Raw genomic sequence first — 23,083 nt, forward strand, 5'->3', positions numbered from 1 at the left:
GTACCTGTCTTAGGCAGTCTGATGCCTCGGCGTCCTGAAATGGGACCCAAGGACATACTTGTACACTCCAAGGCTTCTATCACTCACGCTCTTTATTTCAGTAACACTAAAAAATATCCCCAGAGAAAAGCAGACCACTGTATCCTGGAAATCAGTAGGGATACGGTGCATAGTCTTCCAAAAGTCCTACCAGGAATTCTGCAAATCCTCACCTGCTAGGACTCACATGTAGGATTCTCGTGTTTTAGCTGTGGGCACAGTTCTGCAGGTGTGGCCATGGAAAGTTTTTGAGGACGGAGGTGTGGCAATCAGGCTGCCGGGCCCATTCTTTGAGGGCCTGGCCTGTCTGAGCTGCACTCATCAGCTGCCCTGGGGCTGCCCTGTGTGCCATGACAAGCCTTGGTTTCCCACACCAAGGACAGTTCTGAAACCCAGGGCAGGGGAAACACTCCCTGTCCTAGGATCTCCAGCTGTTCTCAAGTTGAACTCCTTTGTGGACCTATTACAGACGCAAAGTTTCCCTGGCCTTCCTGGAATCTGCGCCCTGCCTCTGCCCTGGAGCTGGGCTTGAACCCAGGCCTTCTGGTAATGATTTCAGATTCTGCTCTCTGTCTTTCCCCCTCTGGTCCAGCCTGAATTCTGGGACCCTGGTCTCAGCTTTCTCCTGTAGATTCATGGTTCCTGCATTCCCCTGATACTATTACATGCAATAAGGTCCTACTGTGTTCTCCTGTACCGACCCCCGACTCCCGTCCCAGACCCTTGTGGGCCACCCTAACCCACCGTGGCCCAGGGCCAGGCATTGACCCAGAGACTGGTTACAGGGCTACAATGAAACACAAGGTTTCTTTTTACCTTCTGATTAAGACTTCTACATATTCAGATACCATATTCTAGTAACAGCTTAAGATTTAAATCTCAAGTATTGATTTGAGCATTAAAAAATGAAGAAAGCATATGAATTCTGAAAGGTTAAAAAGTTTGAACACAAATAAAAGCTCAAGGAGAGTTTACATAAATTTGTGGATAATTTATCCCATTTCTTGCCCCACTTCTGGCCCCCTACTTCCATGTTCCATTTGTTCTAAACTATCTTGGGCCCCTAAATAGGCCAGGCTGTTTCTTGTCTCTATGCTTTGTTCATGTTGTTTTTCCAGTTCTTGGAACATGGTAGGAACTTAATGTTTGTTGAATAAATTCTCCACTTTAGAGAATGCTTCCCCTCAGAGTGTCTAGCACATAGTACTTAAAACTTGAAGTAATGATTAAATTAAATATCAATACTGTGTTACTAAGGGAAACTAACACATTCTTAATTTTTGAGCAGCCAATTATGGGAGAAATTATCATTTATCTTCTTCTCTTAAGGGAAATATTGAGAGTTTTGGAGTGACATGTACACACTGTTATATTTAAAATAGATTACCAACAAAAACCTACTGTATAGCAAGGGAACTCTGCTCAATATTCTATAATAACCTAAATGGGAAAAGAATTTGAAGAAGAATAGATCCCAGTATACGTATAACTGAATCACTTTGCTGTACACCTGAAACTAACACAACATTGTTAATCAGCTATACTCCAATATAAAATAAAAGTTTTTAAAAAAAGAGTAAAAACTAACAAGAAAAGTATAACTATTGACACAAAGATTTAAAAAATTTAAAAAACTAAAGGAAAATAATCTTTTAAAAATTGTAGTATGTGAAATCTTGCCAGTGCTATGAGTTATAACAAAATGCCTTGGAGAGTTGGACATAGGAGAAGACCTGGTTGGCTGGGGTCACGAAGGGAACCTGGAAAATGAATTAATTGATAAAAGCTATGCTTGATTACTTGTTAAACTTGTGTCCTTTCAGTCATTCCTCTCCACAAATGACTTACAAAATAGAGGTGTACCTCTAAAAGAAAACTTTACAGGGAATGAAAATTTAAATTTCCAGCAATAGTGAATATAAATATCTTTAAAAAAATCTAACTTTATAAATGCTGAATAAAACAAAACAAAGCAAAACCAGACACATATTTTTGAACACTTGGTTTTGCTGGCAAGAAAAAGGAGAGAAATGTGCAGAGGCTAAAAATGAAGGAGACACATGAATCCAGACAAGAGAGTGCTGAACAGTGGCTATCTATGCTTCCCAGTGACCAAAAGCTTCTGTCTTAAGAGCCATGCAGAACACAGAGACAAAGTTAAGGGGCCACATAAGCTAGGGGCTCTAATTGTAGACTCACATAAGCTAGGATCCCTACTTCCCCAAAGGACAATAACCTCACTTGGTCTTGGTTCTGAGTGAAGAGAAAAAAATACTCTCCTGCGAGTGTGTATGTACCAGCCAGTCATCATGCAGGTTTGAGGCCCGAATTCACAACACATCCAGCCCCAAAGAATCCTAAACCAAGAATGAAGTTTAAAGCATTCCTAGTTGGTAAAGTCCCAATGCTTAATAGAAGCAAAAGGAAATATTCTCTGAAGAAATGTACTCTCCACCAGATGAATGGATAAAGAAGATGCGGTATATATACCCAATAAAATAAGAATGAAATAATGACCATAAGTAAGAATGAAATAATGCCACTTGCAGCAACATGGATGGATGTAGAGATTATCATACTAAGTGAAGTAAGTCAGAAAGGGAAAGACAAATATCATATGATATCGCTTATATGTGGAATCTAAAATATAAGAATGAACTTATTTACAAAACAGAAATAGACTCAGACATAGAAAACAAACTTATGTTTACCAGAGGGGAAATCTAAAAAAGAACATCTATATATATGTGTGTGTGTGTATACATAGTTTTATATATACAACTGGATAACGTTGCTGTACACCCGAAACTAACACAACATTGTAAATCAACTATATTTCAATAAAAATTTTAGAACATAGAAAATAAAAATGATTTTCCCACCTCAAAAAAAAAAAAAAAAAAGAAAAAAAATGTACTCTCAACCCAGGGCTCAATAAATTTCAGCAAATGAAATTCCCCAAAATACAAGCTCATGATAATACAAAAAAAAAAAAAACCCACTAAGTACACAGAGAAACAACTACCATGAATAAAAGCTTATAGAAACAAGCAGATTTTTTTTTTTTTGCGGTATGTGGGCCTCTCACTGTTGTGGCCTCTCCTGTTGCGGAGCACAGGCTCCGGACGCGCAGGCTCAGTGGCCATGGCTCACGGGCCCAGCCGCTCCGCGGCATGTGGGATCCTCCTGGACCGGGGCACGAACCTGTGTCCCCTGCATCAGCAGGTGGACTCTCAACCACTGCACCACCAGGGAAGCCCAAACAAGCAGATTTGGCATGAAAAGACTTTCAATATTGAAACCACTAGATACAGAGCATAAGCTAAGATTTTCAAATTTGTTCAAATAAATGAAAGAGGGAATGGAAAGCCTGAGTAAGGAACAAGAGACTAAAAAAACTGATCAGAAAAATTTGAAAAAGAACTAGACAGAATATCTAGAAATGAAAAATAAATAATTGATTTTTAAAACTCGCTGGACAGGTTAAGTAATAGATTGGGTACAACGGGAAGAGAGAATTAGTCAATCAGAAATAAGAGTTGAAGAATTACACACGGTATAGTATAGAGAAACAGGTTAAAAATATAAAAGAGGGGGAGGAGGGGGATCAAGATGGCAAAGTAGGAGAAGCTCACTTGCCCCCACAAACATGTCAAAAACACTCTACATGTGGAAAAATTCTCACAGAAAACCAACTGGAAACTGGCAGATTTCCTATACAACCAAAGCTGCACATAAGATCCTCATGTAACTAGATAGGACAGGAGGAAAAAAAAAGGCAAAATAGACTTTAAAATGAAGTCCATAAAGAAAGACAATGATGGACATTATATAATGTTAAGAGATAATACAAGAAGAGGATATTACATTTATTAAGATATATGCACCCAAGAGAGGAGCACCTAAACCCATAAAACAAATACTAACAGACATAAAGGGAGATATTGACAGGAATACAATAATTGTAGGAGATTTTAACACCTCACTGACATCAATGGACAGATAATCCAGACAGAAAATCAATAAGGCACAGAGTTTCTAAATGACAAACAAACCAGTTCAACGTAATTGATAACTACAGGACATTACATCCAAAAACAAAACCCAGAATACACATTCTTTTCAAGTGCACACGGAACATTCTCTAGGATAGACCACATTCTAGGTCACAAAACAAGGCTCAACAAATTTAAGAGGACAGAAATTATTTCAAGCAACTTTTCTGATCTGAAATTAGATATTAACCACAGGAAAAAAAAAACAGGAAAAGAATGAATACTTGGAGACTGAACAACATGCTACTAAAAAGCCAGTGGTTAGGGCTTCCCAGGTGGCACACTGGATAAGAATCTGTCTGCCAGTGCAGGGGACATGGGTTCGATCCCTGGTCGGGGAGGATCCTACATGCCGTGGGGCAACTGGGCCCATGCGCCACAACTACTGAGCCTGCATGCCTAGAGCTGGGCCCATGCACCACAACTACTGAGGCTACATGCCTAGAGCCCATGCTCTGCAACAAGAGAAGCCACTGCAATGAGAAGCCCATTCACCGCAACGAAGAGTAGCCCCCACTTGCCGCAACTAGAGAAAGCCCGTGTGCAGCAACGAAGACCCAACACAGCCAAAATTTTTTTAAAAATTAAAAAAAAAAACAGTGGCTCAATGATGAAATCAAAGAAGTCAGAAAATAACACAAGACAAAGGACAATGAAAACACCATGTAACAAAGCATATGGGATGCAGCAAAAGCAGTTCTAAGAAGGAAGTTCATAGTGATATACAAGCCTCCCTCAAGAAACAAGAAAAATCTCAAACAATCTAACCTACCACCTAAAAAAATTAGAAAAAGAAGAACAATCAAAATCCAAAGTTATCATGAGGAAGGAAATAATGATCAGAGAGGAAATAAATAAAATAGAGATTAAAAAAAACAATAGAAAAGATCAATAAAACCAAGAGATTTTTTTAAGATAAACAAAATCAACAAATCTCTAGCCAGGCTCACCAAGAAGAAAAGAGAGAAGACCCAAATAAACAAAATAATAAATGAAAGACAAGAAATAAAAACTGATACTGCAGAAATATAAAAAATTGTAAGAGAATATTATGAACAGTTGTATGCAAACAAATTAGACAACTTAGAAGAAATGGACAAGTTTCTAGAAACATACAGCCTGCCGAAACTGAGGCAAGAAGAAACAGATAATTTGAACAGATTGATCACTAGAAGTGAAATAGAATCTGCATTAAAAAAAAAAAAAAAGGAAAAAGAAAAACTCCCTACAAAAAAAAGTCCAGGACTGGAGGGCTTCACTGGGGAATTCTACCAAACATACAAAGAAGAACTTATACTTATTCTTCTCAAACTCTTCCAAAATACTGAAGAGGAGGGAACACTCCCAAGTTCATTCTATGAAGCCACCATCACCCTGATACCAAAATCAGATAAAGACACTACAAAAAATAAATAAATAAAATAAAATTACAGGCCAATATCTTTGATGAATACAGATGCAAAAATTCTCAGCAAAATATTAGCAGACTGAATCCAACAAGACGTAAATAGAATCATACACCGTGATCAAGCTGGATTCATCCCAGGGTCACAAGGGATGGTTCAACTATGGAAATCAATCAATGTGATATACCACATTAACAAAAGGAAAGACAAAAACCATATGATCATCTGAATAGATGCAGAAAAAGCATCTGACAAAATTTAACATTCATTCAAGATAAAAACTCTCACCAAAGTGGGTACAGAGAGAACATATCTCAACATAATAAAAGGCATTTACATCTGTTTGTGTCATCTTTGATTTCTTTCATCAGTGTTTTATACTTTTCTGAGTACAGGTCTTTTACCTCCTTAGGTAGGCTTATTCCTAGGTATTTTATTTATTTTGTTGCAACGGTGAATGAGATAGTTTCCTTAATTTCTCTTTCTGATTTTTCATTGTCAGTGTATAAGAGTGCAAGAGATTTCTGTGCATTAATTTTATATCTTGCAACTTTACCAAATTCATTGATTAGCTCTAGTAGTTTTCTGGTGGCATCTTTAGGATTTTCTATGTATAATATCATGTCATCTGCAAACAGTGACAGTTTTACTTCTTCTTTTCCAATTTATATTCCTTTTATTTCTTTCTCTTCTCTGAATGCTGTGGCTAGGACTTCCAGAACTAACAGGAGAGCTACATGTAAAAGAATGAAATTAGAACACTCCCTAACACCATACACAAAAATAAACTCGAAATGGATTAAAGACCTAAATATAAGACTGGACACTGTAAAACTCTTAGAGGAAAACATAGGAAAAACACTCTTTGACATAAATCACAGCAAGATCTTTTTTGACTCACCTTTTGAGTAATGGAAATAAAAACAAAAATAAACAAATGGGACCTAATGAAACTTAAAAGCTTCTGCACAGCAAAGGAAACTATAAACTAGACGAAAAGACAACCCTAAGAATGGGAGAAAATTATTGTAAACGAATCAATGGACAAAGAATTAACCTCCAGAATATACAAGCAGCTCATGCAGCTCAATATCAAGAAAACAAACAACCCAATCAAAAAATGGGCAGAAGACCTAAATAGACATTTCTCCAAAGAAGACATACAGATGGTCAACAAACACATGAAAAAATGCTCAACATCACTAATTATTAGAGAAATGCAAATCAAAACTACAATGAGGTATCACCTCACACTGGTCAGAATGGCCATCATCAAAAAATCTACAAACAGTAAATGCTGGAGAGGGTGTGTAGAAAAGGGAACCCTCTTACACTGTTGGTGGGAATGTAAATTAATACAGCCACTATGGAGAACAGTATGGAGGTTCCTTAAAAAAATAAAAATAGAATTATCATATGAGCCAGCAATCCCCCTACTGGGCATCTATGCAGAGAAAACCATAACTCAAAAAACACATGACCCTAATGTTCATTGCAGCACTATTTACCATAGCCAGGTCATGGAAGCAATCTACATGCCCATGGACAGACGAATGGATAAAGAAGATGTGGTACATATATACAATGGAATATTACTCAGTCATAAAAAGGAATGAAATTGGGTCATTTGTAGAGATGTGGATGGACCTAGAGACTGTCATACAGAGTGAAGTAAGTTAGTTAGAAAGAGAAAAACAACTATTGTATATTAATGCATATATGTGGAATCTAGAAAAATGGTACAGATGAACCAGTTTGCAAGGCAGAAATAGAGACACAGACGTAGAGAACAAACGTATGGACACCAAGGGGGGAAGGGAGGGTGGGATGAATTGGGAGATTGGGATTGACATATATACACTAACTAATACCTTTAAAATAGGTAACTAATGAGAAACTGCTGTATAGCACAGGGAACTCCACTTCGCTGTACAGTATAAACTATCACAACATTGTAAAACAACTATACCCCAATTAAAAAAAAAAGCTATTTACTACAAACCCACAGCCAACATAATACTCAACAGTGAAAAACTGACAACTTTCCTGCTAAAATCTGGAATAAGACAAGGGTGCCCACTCTCCCCACTTCTATTCAACATAGTACTGGAAGTCCTAGGCACAGCAATCAGACAAGAAAAGAAATAAATGTCATCCAAATTGGAAGGGAAGAGGTAAACCTGTCACTATTTGCAGGTGCCATGATACTCTATATAGAGAACCCTAAAGTATCCACACAAAAACTATTAGAACTAATAAACGAATTCAGCAAAGTAGCAGGATAGAAGATTAATATACAGAAATCTGTTGCATTTTTTACACTAATAATGAAATATCATAAAGAGAAAGTTAAGAACAATCCTGTGTAAAATGATATCCAAAAAAAACCCTAGGAATAGACTTAACCAAGGAGGTGAAAGACTTGTATGCTGAAAACTATAAAACATTCATAAAGGAAATTGAAGATGAGTCAAAGAAATGGAAAGGTATCCCACGCTGTTGGATTGGAAGAATTAATATTGTTAAAATGGCTATAATATCCAAAGCAATCTACAGACTTAATGCAATCCCTACCAAAATACTCATGAGATTTTTCACAGACCTAGAACAAATAATCCTAAAATTTATATGGAACCGTAAAAGATCCAGAATTGCCAAAGCAATACTGAGGAAAAAGAACAAAGCTGGAGGCATAACCGTCCCAGACTTCAGACAATACTACAAAGCTACAGTAATTGAAACAATGTGGTATTACCACAAAAAATGGCATATAGATCAATGGAACAGAATAGAGAGCCCAGAAATAAACCCACACACCTATGGATAATTAAACTATGACACAAGAGGCAAGAATATACAATGGAGAAAAGACAGTCTCTTCACCAAGTGGTATAGGGAAACCTGGACAGCTACATGTAAATCAATGAAATTAGAACACTTCCTCACACCATCTACAAAAACAAGCACAAAATGGCTTAAAGACCTAAATATAAGATACGACACCATAAAAGTCCTAGAAGACAATGTAGGCAAGACATTTTCGGACATAAATCGTAGAAATATTTTCTTAGATCAGTCTCCCAAGACAAAAGAAATAAAAGCAAAAATTAACAAGTGTGCCCAATCAAGAGCTTTTACACAGCAAAGGAAACCGTAAACAAAATGAAGACAACCTAGGAGAAAATATTTGCAAATTATGCAACCAACAAGGGGTTAATATCCAAAATATACAAACAGCCCATACAACTCAATATTGAAAAAAGAAACAATCCAATCATAAAATGGGCAGAAGACCTAAATAGACATTTCTCCAAAGAAAGCATACAGATGGCTAACAGGCACATGAAAAGATGCTCAACATTGCTAATTATTAGAGAAATGTAAATCAAAACCACAATGAGGTATCACCTCAGACTGGTCAAAATGGCTATCATCAAGAAGTCTACAAGTAATAAATGCTAGAGAGGGTGTGGAGAAAAGGGAACCCTCCTACACTGTTGGTGGGAATGTAAATTGGTGGAGCCACTATGGAAAACAGTATGGAGATTCCTTAAAAAACTAAAAATAGAGCTACCGTAGGAGCCAGCAATCCCACTCCTGGGTATATATCCAGAAAAGATGAAAACTCTAATTGGAAAAGATACATACATCCCAGTGTTCATAGCAGCACTATTTACAATTACCAAGATATGGAAACAACACAACATAAGTGCTCATCAACAGATGGTCAGCTTAAAAAGATGTGGTATACAATAGAATATTATTCAGCCATAGAAAAGAATGAAATAGTGCCATTTGCAGCAAAATCAATGGACCTAGAGACTATTATACTTAGTGAAGTAAATCAGGCAAATATTATATGATATCACTTATATCTGGAATCTAAAAAGTAATACAAATGAACTATATACAAAACAGAAATAGAGTCACAGACATAGGAAACAAACTTATGGTTACCAAAGGGGAAATGGAGGGGGGAGAGATAAATTAGGAGTTTGGGATTAATAGATAGAAAGTACTGTACATAAAATACATAAGCAACAAGGATTTACTGTATAGCACGGGGAACTGTATTCCATATCTTTCACCTATAATGGAAAATAATCTGAAAAAATATATATATATAACTGAATCACTTTGCTGTACACCAGGAACCATCACAACATGGTAAATCAACTATACTTTAATGAAAAAAAAAAGTTTTCACCACAAGAACAATAATTCTATAACTATGTATTGTGATGGATGTTAACTAGACTTGTGGAAATAATTTCTCAATACATACAAATATCAGATCTTTATGTTGTATACCTGAAACTAATATAATATTGTATGTCAATTATATCTCAATAAAAATTTAAAAAATATATATAAAAGAGAGGATAAGACAAATGAAAAACAAAATTTTAATATATATCATACCAGAGGTCCAGAAAGAGAGAATAGAGAATGAGAGAGAGGCAATACCTGAAGAGAAAAAGTATTTTTTTTAGTATTCATGAAAGATCCCAATCTTCAGATTCAGGAAGCTCAATGCATCTCAAGTAGTGTAAATAAAAAGAAAGTTACCAGACATTTCATAGTGAAACTGTAAAAGAACAAAGACCCAAAAGGTCTTATAGGCAGTAAGAGTGAAAAGACAGATTACCTAAAAAGGAATGAAAATTAGACAAATAGCTTATATTCCAAAGTAACAAAAGAAGCCAGAAAAATGATGGAATTATATTTTCAAAGTACGAAGAGAAAAGGAAATTTGAGATATGAAGTATATCTTTAGTACCCATTAGGTATTATGGATACTGATACGATATGGAGAGCATGTGGTACCCATGATTAAGGCTTCATGCCCAATAGAGAGACTACTAGGTTATGCTATAAACACATAAAAGTAAGATTTATACCTTCACCATAGGGGTAAAATCAGCATTAATGGTCATCCAGAGAATTTGTTTCAAGCATATTGAGCAACTTGGAGAAACGAGTCACAGACAAAGCTTTGCTTTCCAGGGATCAAAGCTATCAAGAACTTCAGGAGATGAACCAAAGAAAGCTGTACTGGGTCAGTATAGGGTAACTAGAAGCCCAGGCAGCAGCAGGCTATTCACAGGGCTGATAAGCTTGTCCTATGGCATCTGTCCCACTGCTGACCAACACACTCACACATGGGGGCCAGAGATCAGAGTTAAGTTTCAACGAACTCATCTAGAAATTTACAATCAGGAAAACTAGATGGAAGTGTTTTTTAACTTGTGTATGCATTTTCTGGTTTTATAGTTTAGTGCCCTTTACACTTTGAATTACATGCTGGTTGGTGAGGGCATAGGTGGGCACCTCTAACAAATTTTTTTAATGCTTAGGGCATTATTTCTGAGCTCGAGGTAAGAAATATTTGAGGGCTAGGGAGGGAACTACCTTTTTCGATCGGTGCCTTTCTCCATGATGTATATAATGTCTATAGGATAGTGCCTGTCATGTAGCAAATGCACTAGAAACGTTGGTTTCCTTTCCTGCTCTCAGGAGGTTAAGGCCCACGTCAAGAACCAGGGTGACGGTGGTACAAAGTATGTATTTCAAGACCAGAGGGGTGGAGGGTGGTCTTAGGGAAGGAAGACCAGAGACACTTGGGGTAGATTCTGTTAGGGACTGAGGGTCCTGCTAGGCCTGGGAGGAATGCCTCCCCAGTTTTCCTTTGGTCTAGAAACTAATTAGCTTTGCCTCTTGCTAACCCAGACAGAGATGAGAAAAGAAACCAATGCTGGTGCCCTCAAAGCTGCCACATTATCCAGTCATGTTACATGTTGACTTAGATTTCAGAAGTTAGGATAAGAAACTAGCTTTGTTCGTGTCATACTTAGATTTCAGAAGTTAGGATAAGAAACTAGCTTTGTTCGTGTCATATTTACAATGTTTCTTAGTTTCCTCCCCCTTTCTAGGCATATCTTACTCAAAACAAGGACAGAAACAATTTTTCACATTTCAGTCAAATACAACAGTTCCAGTGGCCATGGAGCTGAGAATCCCAGGAAGGAGCTGGGGACATGGCAGCACAGGCAGAGGCCTGAAGAAGAGACGCTGGAATGACCTGGAATACTGGCCTTTTTCCATTCGGGCAAATTTCCTCCTACCCAGAAAAAGCAACCACATTCTCCCAGAGGGCTGCCCTGAGAGTCAGAACCTAGCTGGGTTGGGAGTACGCTGGTCAGTGCCAAAGGGGCATTTAAAAAATTTTTTTACTTTATATTGGAGTATAGTTGATTAACAATGTTGTGTTAGTTTCAGGTGTACAGCAAATGATTCAGTTTATATATATGTATATATATATGTATGTGTATATATATATATATATATATGAATCTATTCTTTTTCAAATTCTTTTCCCATTTATGTTATTACAGAGTATTGAGCAGAGTTCCCTGTGCCATACAGTAGGCCCTTGTTGGTTATCTATTTTAAATATAGCAGTGTGTGCATGTCAATCGAAAGGGGCATTTCTTGGACGAAATGCTGCTTCTTGCTCTGAAATGGTGTCTGGTTATGGGAGCAATCTTTCGAAAAATGGGAACTGTGGTTTGACAGTGGTTGTGTGTGTTACTTCCAGGTGAGAGAGGTCTGAAATACATAGTTTGGATTCATAATTATTTGAATTTCTGGGATAATTCAATGGCTCGGAGGGACACTAGGCAAAACAACGGAAATTACAACAGTCCTGTTGATCCTGAGACACACAGCCTTGGTTTGATCCTCTCAGTGTGTAAAGCGGTTTGTATCTGTTTGGACAGCCAGATGGGACATCTCTAGGGTTCTGGGGCTCAGTGGCATAAACTCCATTTGAGGACCGAACAGAATACAGCTCCCTTCTTCCCTGCCTTAACAGCATTAGAGGAGCAGCTCATTGATAGATTTTTCTGCTATTTTCCAAGCAATTTTATAATGCTATATTTTATGTTGCGACTGGGGGCTGGGAAAGTGCAATGAACTATTCATTCCAAAGGAAAAGAAAGAATTGGTAGGAGAGAGAATGAAGAGAGAGAAAAGGTAGGTATAGTGGATGGGTCCCTCACGCCCCCTCTCCACTTCTAATGTCTGGGGAAATGCTTGTCCAGATGTCCTCTGTATGGTCACTGATGTGCAGAACCAAGAGCACAGGAGTGAGACATATGTGAGTGGCCCAGGCCCCAGAACTAGCCCTGTTTCTACAGTATCGTAAGTAAGATTCAGAGAGCATGACTATTTTCACATTTGTCTGCCAAGATTTCTGGGCTTCCTTTCAAACCCTTAAAAAAAGGGTCCTTTTTCTATCCACTTTAACCAATTATACAGTATTATCCCAAACCCATAATTTAATCATTCCTCCAGGCACTGAGTAACTGGGGATAAATCAATAGCATTTGTTCTGAAGCATGAAGTTCCCAAGAAGATACCACATTCTTTCAGCTCACTTGCAAGCTACACAGACTCCTTATTCTTTTGTGTGTGGCCTTCCTCCAGGTAATGTTTGAGGGAAAATAGTGGCGATGTGTCTCAGAAGCTGTCTCCTTGCCCTCACGGTCCCCTGCACATTTCTCTGTCCGACAGCTTGTCACATTGTATTGAAATGATCTGTTTATACATTTGTGTCTTCTTTAATCTCCTCTCAATTTCTCAAGAACAGGAACTGTACCTTTATGTTTTTGTGTAATAATAGGATGTTAAATTTAAAGTTTCAGCGGAGATTTGAGATACAATAGATGCTGCACACAAAAGTGAGACACCACGTCACTCTGTAGAGTTTAAAAAGGGAATCTTTGACAAGCAGTCCCATGATTCTTAGCCACCTCAATCAGATGAAGGGCTATAAAAAGGAATCAAAGTAGAGAGAGATTTGTGATGCTATTTCTTAGGAGAAAAAAAATTTTTTCTCTGCTGTGAGGACATATTCCTCTCCCTCCTCGACACACAAATACAAAGCACAAAGTTGGGGTGTGGTGGGTACACCATGGAGTACAGCCACAGTCATACTTGTGAAATTTAATGTGGTCTAGAACAGGTCAATGAGAGAGAGAGAGAGAGAGAGAGAGAGAGAGAGAATGGGAGAATATGCATTTGGAGGTCAGTACTCTTTTACAAGGCAAGGAATAGGTGAGTTTGTCCAACGGGCCAGATATCCTAGAGCCGTGATGAGTTCCCACCAATAGGAATACCTGGGAGAGGGGACCTGAGCATTGAGAGTCATGTGTGAAGTGGACCTTTGGGGAACCAGGTGCTGAGGAGACATCAGGCAGCTGATGGAGAGGACAAGTTTTCATCAGAGGCTTCAGAAGTTTCAGCATGTATTTCCCTACTGAATGCACTTTAAAAGGTCAGAGGGAGATAAAAATTAAACTGTGCTTTGATTATAACCTACTAGTCATGTTGGATCAATATATCAAGTCACATATATTTCCCTAAGTGTCAGACATAGTGCCTGACTCATCCTGGGCATTTGATAAATGCCGAACTGAGCTAACTGCTTTTAGCACATACTCTTCTATGAATCAAAATATGTCCATGAGACAGCCCAAATGAATGGCAGCCCATATTTTTATTTCAGGGTTATGTCTACTTAAATTACACTTCAGGGAAGATTTTAAGGAAACACTTAAAATTAGCTACTAAATATACATTTAGAAATAAGCTCTGAATTATTATACATAAATATTGTCAAGCTTCAGAGACACGCTCCTATCGTAACCTATACAAAGCCCAAACATCTCATGGTTTGTTTTTTGACAATGTTACAGTCAAAGAAATATCAATCCAATAGAAAAGTTTGACTGAAACCGATGGACATCTAGGAAAGCATCCGAAGGTATTACATGGATAATGCACAGAAAAACTAAAAAAAAAAAAAACCTCTTTCCCAACTTCTGTTCTTATTAGAACAGAAAATTCCCTTCTCAAAAATTTCCCCAAACTCCCTCTGAAATTCACTCCCTGTCTCTTCTCCCTCCTGGCCTCAAATCTATTCTCAGCATTATCCTCTTCCCTTTCTCTTATACCCTTTTCAGACTTCTCAGCATGTTCTTTTTTTTTAATTAATTAATTAATTAATTAATTTTTTGCTGCATTGGGCCTTTGTTGCTGCGCACGGGCCTTCTCTAGTTGCAGCGAGTGGGGGCTACTCTTCGTTGCGGTGCGTGGACTTTTCACTGCAGTGGCTTCTCTTGTTGTGGAGCACAGGCTCTAGGCGCGCGGGCTTCAGTAGTTGTGGCTCACGGGCCCTAGAGCGCAGGCTCAGTAGTTGTGGCACACGGGCTTAGTTGCTCCGCGGCATGTGGGATCTTCCCCAACTGGGGCTCAAACCTGTGTCCCCTGCATTGACAGGCAGATTCTTAACTACTGTGCCACCAGGGAAGTGCTCTCTACCTGGTTTACTCCATTGAATTCATACTTATGAGTGGGAGGGTGAGGAGACTTAGCAGAAAACACCAAGATTTTCCTGAGGAGTTGGGCAGAGAAAGAAGAGGCTGTGAACTTCATTTTCCTCTCCATAAAAGGGAGACTTGCCAAAGAACAGCTTTAGGAGTAAGAATACAGTAATAAACTATAATGGAAATGAATCTGAAATACGTATATGACTGAATCACTTTGCTGTATACTAGAAACTAACACATTGTAAATCAACTATACTTCAATAAACCAAAACAAACAAGAACAAAACCCCCAAACACCTGGCCTCTGTTTTACTACCTCTGGGGCTTTCTCCACCTCACAATAACTCATCTTTAGCTTGATAATGAAGTGAAACCTTATAAGAGATGTATTTCTTTGGTTTTGTTTGTGATTAAGATGTATAGTGTAATATTTTATCTCATTAGTCATTGATACCTGGGTGAAAATGAATGTCTTAGTTTCTTTACTGAGAGCAGGGTTGGATGGTAAATTAAGAAAGAGGAGGCTAAGACATGAGAAAGAAAATCTCAATAATGGGGAAAAGTGGGAACACTGGATACAAAATTTGCCATTTTCTTTTTCAAAATGTTGGCAGGGTTAGTTCTGGTCCTGGAGAAAGGCTTACGTAGGAATTATTATTTTGGGGATTCTAGCTGGCTGGTAGGGGTGTGAGTTGGAGCAAACTTTAGGGTGGCGATAGGAGGACCATTTGGCCACATGTATCAGCAGGTTTCAATGTGCATAGTGAGCCTTGATCCAGTGATTCTACTTCTAGGAGTTCATTCGAAAGAACCAACAGGATGTATTTCCAAGGATGTTAACTATAGCATTGATTGAAATTAAGATAATAGTTGTGAGCAAATAACTGGAAGCACCTACATGTCCAAGAATCGGGAACTGAGTGAGTAAATTAAGGTTCATCATGAGAGGCAATACTACGCAGGTGTAAAGAATCACATCATAAGAGAATGTTTACTTATATGAGAAATGTTCACAAAATGGGTAAGTAGAAAGTAGTTTCTAAAATAATATGTAGCGTATGGTACCGTTTATTATATCTAAATACAGAGAAAAAAGACTGGAAGGATACATTGAAGGTGGTTATCTCCAGGTTCAGGATGATAGAGGTTTAGACATTTTTTCTTTTGTGCTTTTCTGTATTTTCCAAATTCTCCCCACTAACCCCACATTACTTTTGTAAAACAAATAAGGAGAACATATTTTTAAAAAGAAAGCATTGCTCTAGGTTTTCTAGGTTGGACCTAACTCTCTTTGAGAAGGTGGGTGAACAGGCATCTTTCAGTTAGATGCTCCCACAAAGTTGTTAACTTACAACGATTTCCTAGGTCAATGGTTTGTACTTTCTGTAGAACTCCCACGGGAAGAGCCAGGACCCAGTGAGTGTGTGCTAGAAGTTACCCATAACTTGTTTTTCTTCCTTTAAGTTAGCAGACGTGTTCTTCATAACTCCACAGGCTGTTCACAAGGTGCCCGAGGTGATGATTGGAGAACAGCCTCAGTTTGGGGGACCCAGGTGAACAGCACCAGGAGCCCCAGATAAACTGAGCACTTCCTTCACCATTCAACACCTTTTGGGGATGCTGATGAAAGCCACCATCCTGTGCCTTGCTTCTTTACAATTTTGCCTTAAGGGTAGAAAACTGGGAAGCTAGCAGGATCCTCTACACGTATTAAACAGATTCTCTTGTGGGTCCCACACTTTCTGCCTCAGAAAATTAGCACTTACATTCAGATAACACACTTATTAGAATAAATGGAATAAGTTGGGGTCATTATTAGTGAAAGTATAATTACTTATTTGCTGGATCTACAAAAGTCAAGCATTTCATAGTATTTTGCCTATGAGAAATGTCAACCTAGAATATGAGAAAACAACCAGATTTATCTTTTTTTCAAAGTTTTGGTCATGTTCAAAAGCTTTCAAGGTTTTAGTCTTCTCCTACAGTTTAAGCACAGAAGTTTTGGGGGGATCTCTTTAAGGGGAAAAAAATTCTTCTAGCGTTCCAAAAGAACCAAGATCTTGATAGCTTTGTAATATCAAAACACTTCTTTCTCATACCAATAGTCCTCTCTGCTAACACTTCAGAGTTTTACTTCTAAAGGTTTTCAAAGAAAGGCAGTGGAAACTGGCATTTGGGGTTTTGTCACTGGGACTCCTGGGAAGCTGGGCTCCTGGGCTCTTGATACAGTGCAGCTACCAAGACCTTGGCCGTAAGGGGAAGTTGCCTTGTAAGATCCACCTTGCACCAGCCTAGCCACCTGACTTCCCCAGCTGCTCCACACACCTAATCATAGTATCAAAAATAAAATAACTTTTTTCTAGACTAGAAAAGGGCATAGACTTTGGAGGCAGATAGATCTAGACTCTATTTTTTATTCCCTTTGCTTACATTGTACTAAACAGTTGTGATAATGGATAAGCAGTGAGATTGACAATCCCTGGGAGAAGAGTATCAGTAAGGGGCACCATGGGCCCAGCAGAGTCTGACCATTAAGCAGTGGATCCTGACCTCACCATCTCTTCCTGCCATTTGAAAATCATTCTCAAAAATGATTTGAGTGGTGACCTAAGTGGGAAGGAAATCCAAAAAAGAGAGGATATATATATATATAGAGAGAGAGAGCGAGCTGATTCACTTCGCTGTACAGTAGAAACTGACACAACATTGTAAAACAATTATACCCCAATTAAGAAAAAGGATTTGATTTCATCTGCTGGTTTTGCCATCTTCTAATCATTCTCCCAAACAACCCCGTTCACTTTCTCATGTCACTCTATGCCTTGATTTGCTCAGCTGCAAAGTGGGAAGATAAAACCCACCTTATTCAGTTGTTGAGGAGATTAAATCCAGCTCATGCTCATCTCTGCAGCTACCACTCTGCTTTCCTCTTCCCATCCCCGCCCCACCACCCCCCCCCATAGGTCTTGCCCTTTGCCTGGATATTCTCCTCACTTCTCCTTGCTTGGCTAACTCCCACTCAGAAACCACCTCCTCCAGGAAATCTCTGGAATGACCCACCACAAATCACCACCACCACGACTGGGTTAGACGTTGATTCCAAAGCATTCTGCAACTGGCCTGTGGTGGCACTGAGCATACAGTATTGTAACTGTGTGTTTATCTATCCGTCTCCCCTTCTCGTCTGTACTCTAAATGATGGTGGGCCCTATACCTTGTACCTGACTGTAATCCTAGGATCTATGGTGCCAGGTACAAAGTAGATGATCAGTAAAAATTTGTTTAATTAATCAATAATGTACGCAGAACTTGCAGAAGTGTACTGGCACACGGGAGGAACCCAACATTGGAGGCCATGATTATGAGGCTGTGGGACTGTGAGGTGATCCCATAAGAAGGCCAACCCCAGAACTGACATAAATTGTTGGCCAAGAGATCCAAAATGTCGGGCTACATCCCTAATACAGACAGACTCTCTGGAAGCTGAACCTGAAGGGAAATGAACAATTGGACATAAAGGAACATTGCTTTTTAATATTTCTGCCTATTTTAATGGGTGTATGGGTCTTGGCTCTTTTTAAAAGTTATATTTCTCCAATGGGCAAGGCAGCTTCTCAATGAAAGATGTAGACATGTCAGGTATTGCAAGAGAGCTATGTGTTGCCATCAGTGTCACTATCATGACCTCCTCTTGTACCTTGTCACTTTTGATCCTCAAGGCGGTTCTGGGAGGTCCATTTATTGCCCTTACTTAACAAGAAAAATTAAGTGACTGGCATAGGATCACACGCAGAAAGGAGCCGCAGTCGAAGTCTTTGTTTTCACTCACATCATGAGAAATCAAACAACCTTGTTCTCTCCTTTCCTGGTAATTATACGTTTGCAGCAATGTCCCTGAGAGGCCACGGATTTCTTCTGTGAGCATGCTCACTCTGGGCAGTGCCTTCCACTGCAGGGCACAAAACTGTCAGGGTCCCATTTAATGTCATTTAAATCCCACCACACTACAAGTAACAACTTTAAATAAACTCTGTGCTCTTACAGGCAGGCATCACCCTACCTTTCGATTCTCATCTTCCACTTCCCGGGAATATCAGATAATTCCTACCCACACCTAACACCTGCTAGATGACCAGAGGGGCCAGGTGATGTCAAAATGCCTAGTGGCTCCACTGAGAGTCCGTCACGCTGTCCACCAGGTAGCATGTGAATGATGGACAACCCTGTTAAAGGCTCTCTGGTGGGAAGAATTCCAGACAGAGGGACAGTGGGGGGGTGGGGGTGGGTAGGGAGTAGAAGCACGGAGGATTTAGTCCTGGCCAAGCCTCTGTCTCACTGTCTGCTACTTCAACCTACCCTGTCTGACAATTCCAGTCTCTGTCTTAGACATCTGGCTCTGGTCCCTGGAGAACGACATATTCAAAGCTGGCCATGTGCCCACGTTCTTTATACAGAACGTGGGAGGTGCTCCCCGGGGCACCCCAGCCAGGGTGAGCCTCCTGCCTGCCCCCAGATTAGCTTAACTCACCTCCTAGTCGTAAGCAAATTAGATGAACACTTATGAACTGGGATAATAACATCCTGAAAAGATGAACTAATAATTATAATGAGAGAGCAGTCAAAATAATACCCATGTTTATTTAGTATCTGTCATTTGAGGAATATGGGGTGAGCCATTGCTGTCAGTTCATGAATCCTCCCTACATGTTTATGAGGGAGAAAAAAAGCAGAGGTCGGTCAGGAAGAATCACTGCAGCAGGGGAAGGGCTGAAAAATATGATGACTTTGGATATCAAAGCTGGGCAGGCAGTCCGGCAAGGAAAATATCCACCTGCCCCCTCCCTCCTGAGCCTTTGCTCAGCCTTCATGCTGCCCTGGGCTCCTACATTCATGTTCATTTTTCTATCCATGACTTCTGTTCTTTTGTAATTACTCCAGGCCCGAGTTTTCCAAAGTGTGTCCTGATGTATATTAATAAGTATTATTTTTAAAAGGATTACACTGAGTCAATCACAATCAAATAGATTTCTTTAACTATAGGACTTTTCAAAAGCTCTTAATACGCTAATATGCACAGTGAATGTCCCAGCGGAGTATGTACTAGGTTGAACCATTTGAAATCCCTCTTTCGGAGGTCAAACACAATTGAACATTGGCAATTTCATGTAGTCCAACCTAATAGTATTCAGCACTTCCAATCCTGCTTGACCACAGAACTCTTCTGGGAAAAATGTTGCCGTATCAGTGTCCTCAGAAGTCACTTTGGGAACCACTGTGTTAAGTAAATACTTAAATACAGAGACTGTTAGGTGCTTGACTGGGGCACATTGCTTGGACCCCAAGAGGCTCACATGTAACAGGATAATAGATTGAGCAGAATGGGCAGCAGGCAGATGGGGGAATCCCGCCAGGCCTTGTGTTTCCAGGAAGGGTGGCCCAATATGGCATTTTCCAACCCAGTAAAAGTGCAGAAATGCACATTACTGTATAGAGTTACAACTGCTGCTATATTAAGGTGTAAGGATTTTTTTTAACTGTAAAACTGCTTTAAAATATTTAATTTTTAAAAAATTAATTTATTTTTTTAAATTTTTGGCTATGTTGGGTCTTTGTTGCTGTGCGTGGGCTTTCTCTAATTGCGGCGAGCAGGGTCTACTCTTTGTTGCGGTGTGCAGGCTTCTCATGTGGTGGCTTCTCTTGCTGTGGAGCACAGGCTCTAGGCACACAGGCTTCAGTAGTTGTGGCACGTGGGCTCAGTAGTTGTGGCGCACGGGCTTAGTTGCTCCGCGGCATGTGGGATCTTCCCGGACCAGGGCTCAAACCCGTGTCCCCTGCATCAGCAGGCTTCCCACCCGGACCTGTCTGGAAACTTAACCCCAGGCTTCAAGGCTTCTGCGAGGGCTCCTTTGGGGTCTGGAAGAAGCTCCCTCTCACACAGCCCTTGCTAGTACGCAACTGGCCCTCCCTCGCCTCGTAAGACTTATCCTGACCCTGAAGCTTACAACAGCCACTTTTTTTTTTAACATCTTTATTAGAGTATAATTGCTTTACAAGGGTTTGTTAGTTTCTGCTGTATAACAAAGTGAATCAGCTATATGTATACATATATCCCCATATCTCCTCCACCAGCCACTTTTAAAGGGCAGTTGTCCCCATACTGTTATATTCTGTTCCTGGACCCTGAGGCCTTTTAGCAAAGGGTACAGTCAATCATCGAATATGCGAAATGAGTGAAAGGCTACTTCCTCATACCAGAGGCAGGTTCCCTGGAGGTGGAGCCTGGTGGTTTTGAGCTGCATGGGGCAGCAGAGGAGGGCGGCTACCACCTGACCAGGTGTAGAGGGGCAGAGGACAACCCCAGGAGATGGGACCAGTGTCATGGGGTAGGGGTGAGGGCAGGATTTAGGAGAGTGTAGCGTCTTGGAGACCATGGAAGAAAGTGTTTCAAGGAGGCAGTCGTGGGACATTTTGTGTTGAATGCTGTTGTGAAGACAAGTAAGATCAGATCAGAGAAGCTGACATTAGATTTGGCAACATGGAGGTCGCTAGAAACATTGACAGTAGTGATAGATACCTTGGTGCAGTGAGGACAAAACCCCACTGGAGTAACTTAAGGAGAGAATAATAATAGAATTTGCAGTTTACAGTGTCTGCTAAACGCTTTACATGCATTCATTCACATATTTCTCACAATCTTACGGTGCAGATTCTAATATCATGCCCATTTTACAGATGAGGAAGCCAGGCCCAGAGACGATAAATAACTTGCCCAAGGCCACACGGCTGGAAAGTGGCGGAGCCTGGGTTGCAACCCGCTGCCAGGTCCAGTCTGCCCCAAGCTTGAGCCACCCCTCAAACTCCCTCTACAACACCAGCAAGTCATAGTTCACTAACTCTGGGCAGCTTTCAACAAGTTTGCTAAGAAGGGAAAAAGAGAGGAGGCAGGAGAGGTCGTGGAGCTGAGAGAGGGCTTTTCTTTTAAACTAGAAAACACTGAGATTCAGGTGGCATGCTGACAGGGATACTGGAGGAGGGGAGAGGAGACGGATCCAGGGCGCAGAGGGGTTGCCCTTCTCTCGGAGCTGGGCTCGTCCTCTGGTACCAGGATGGACGCAGAGAAGAAGGGTGCAGATGAGTGTGGCAGGCGGCCGTGGAAGAGAAAAGTTGAGGGAGCCAGAATCTGCCGGGCTCCTATTTTCTCAGTGAAGGATACAGAGAGATAAGAGGCTTCCAGGAGGCCTGGAGAGAGGAGAGGTGTGAAATGGCCTTTTGGGGGTGAGGAGGGAGGAGAACGCAGTGAAAAGCCAAGACAGGAAGCAAAAAGAGACAATTCAATACCCTGACACTTCAAGGATGCTCTGCTTCTCAAATCTTTCATGCTTTTTATTCTATGAAATTTTTCATTCTAAATCTGCAGGGAAAGAAAGAGGGGAAACTGTCTTCCCTTTCTCTCATTACTGCTGTGCTGGAGCGGTAGGAATACATTTGGAAGAGATGTGATAGTAAATCTGAAACATCCCAGGCAGAGGGTTTGGGATTGTGGGAAGCTTCATGTTTTTTTCCTTGGTTTTCGTCAAGGCCCATCTGCCCCTCTTTAGAACACTTCTTAAGGAGAAATGCGGAATGATAAATGATCACGGGTGAAATTTATCTCTATCAGGAGTCAATCCTCGTGCTCTCCCTGAGGAATCAAAGAGCCCAGAGAGAAGGCTAAAACAGCATCACCTGAAGGGCTTGTTAAAACACAGATTGTTTAAATTCCATATATATGTGTTAGCATGCGGTATTTGTCTTTCTCTTTCTGACTTACTTCACTCTGTATGACAGACTCTAGGTCTATCCACCTCACTACAAATAGCTCAATTTCACTACCAAATGTAAGGTAGATAGCTAGTAGTAGGAAGCAGCCGCATATCACAGGGATATCAGCTCGGTGCTTTGTGACCACCTAGAGGGGTGGGATAGGGAGGGTGGGAGGGAGGGAGACGCAAGAGGGAAGAGATATGGGAACATATGTATATGTATAGCTGATTCACTTTGTTATAAAGCAGAAACTAACACACCATTGTAAAGCAATTATACTCCAATAAAGATGTAAAAAAAAAAAACAAAAAAAACAAAAAACACAGATTGCTGGGCCCTGCCCCTAGTTTGGGATTCGGTAGGTCTGGAGGGGGGAGTGCAAATCTGC

At 40.1% G+C, this 23,083-nt stretch overlaps 1 protein-coding gene across 3 annotated transcripts in view; it reads right to left on the reverse strand.

The window, feature by feature from the left end:
* The window catches only part of VTCN1 (V-set domain containing T cell activation inhibitor 1), a 69,154-nt gene that overhangs the window by 39,622 nt on the left and 6,449 nt on the right, over positions 1 to 23,083 (reverse strand). The window contains exon 1 of one of the 3 annotated variants that reach the window (XM_027091197.1): positions 5 to 156. The exons of the other annotated variants lie outside the window; for them this stretch is intronic. The gene's annotated coding sequence lies outside the window, so the exon portion shown is untranslated. Of the gene's footprint in view, positions 1 to 4; positions 157 to 23,083 lie in introns of those variants that run through there. 3 annotated transcript variants of the gene reach the window in all.

Source organism: Aethalodelphis obliquidens, unplaced genomic scaffold, assembly GCF_003676395.1.
Source record: "Aethalodelphis obliquidens isolate GAN/ISIS:26980383/991018 unplaced genomic scaffold, ASM367639v1 scaffold70, whole genome shotgun sequence".
NCBI classification, from domain to species: Eukaryota; Metazoa; Chordata; class Mammalia; order Artiodactyla; family Delphinidae; genus Aethalodelphis; species Aethalodelphis obliquidens.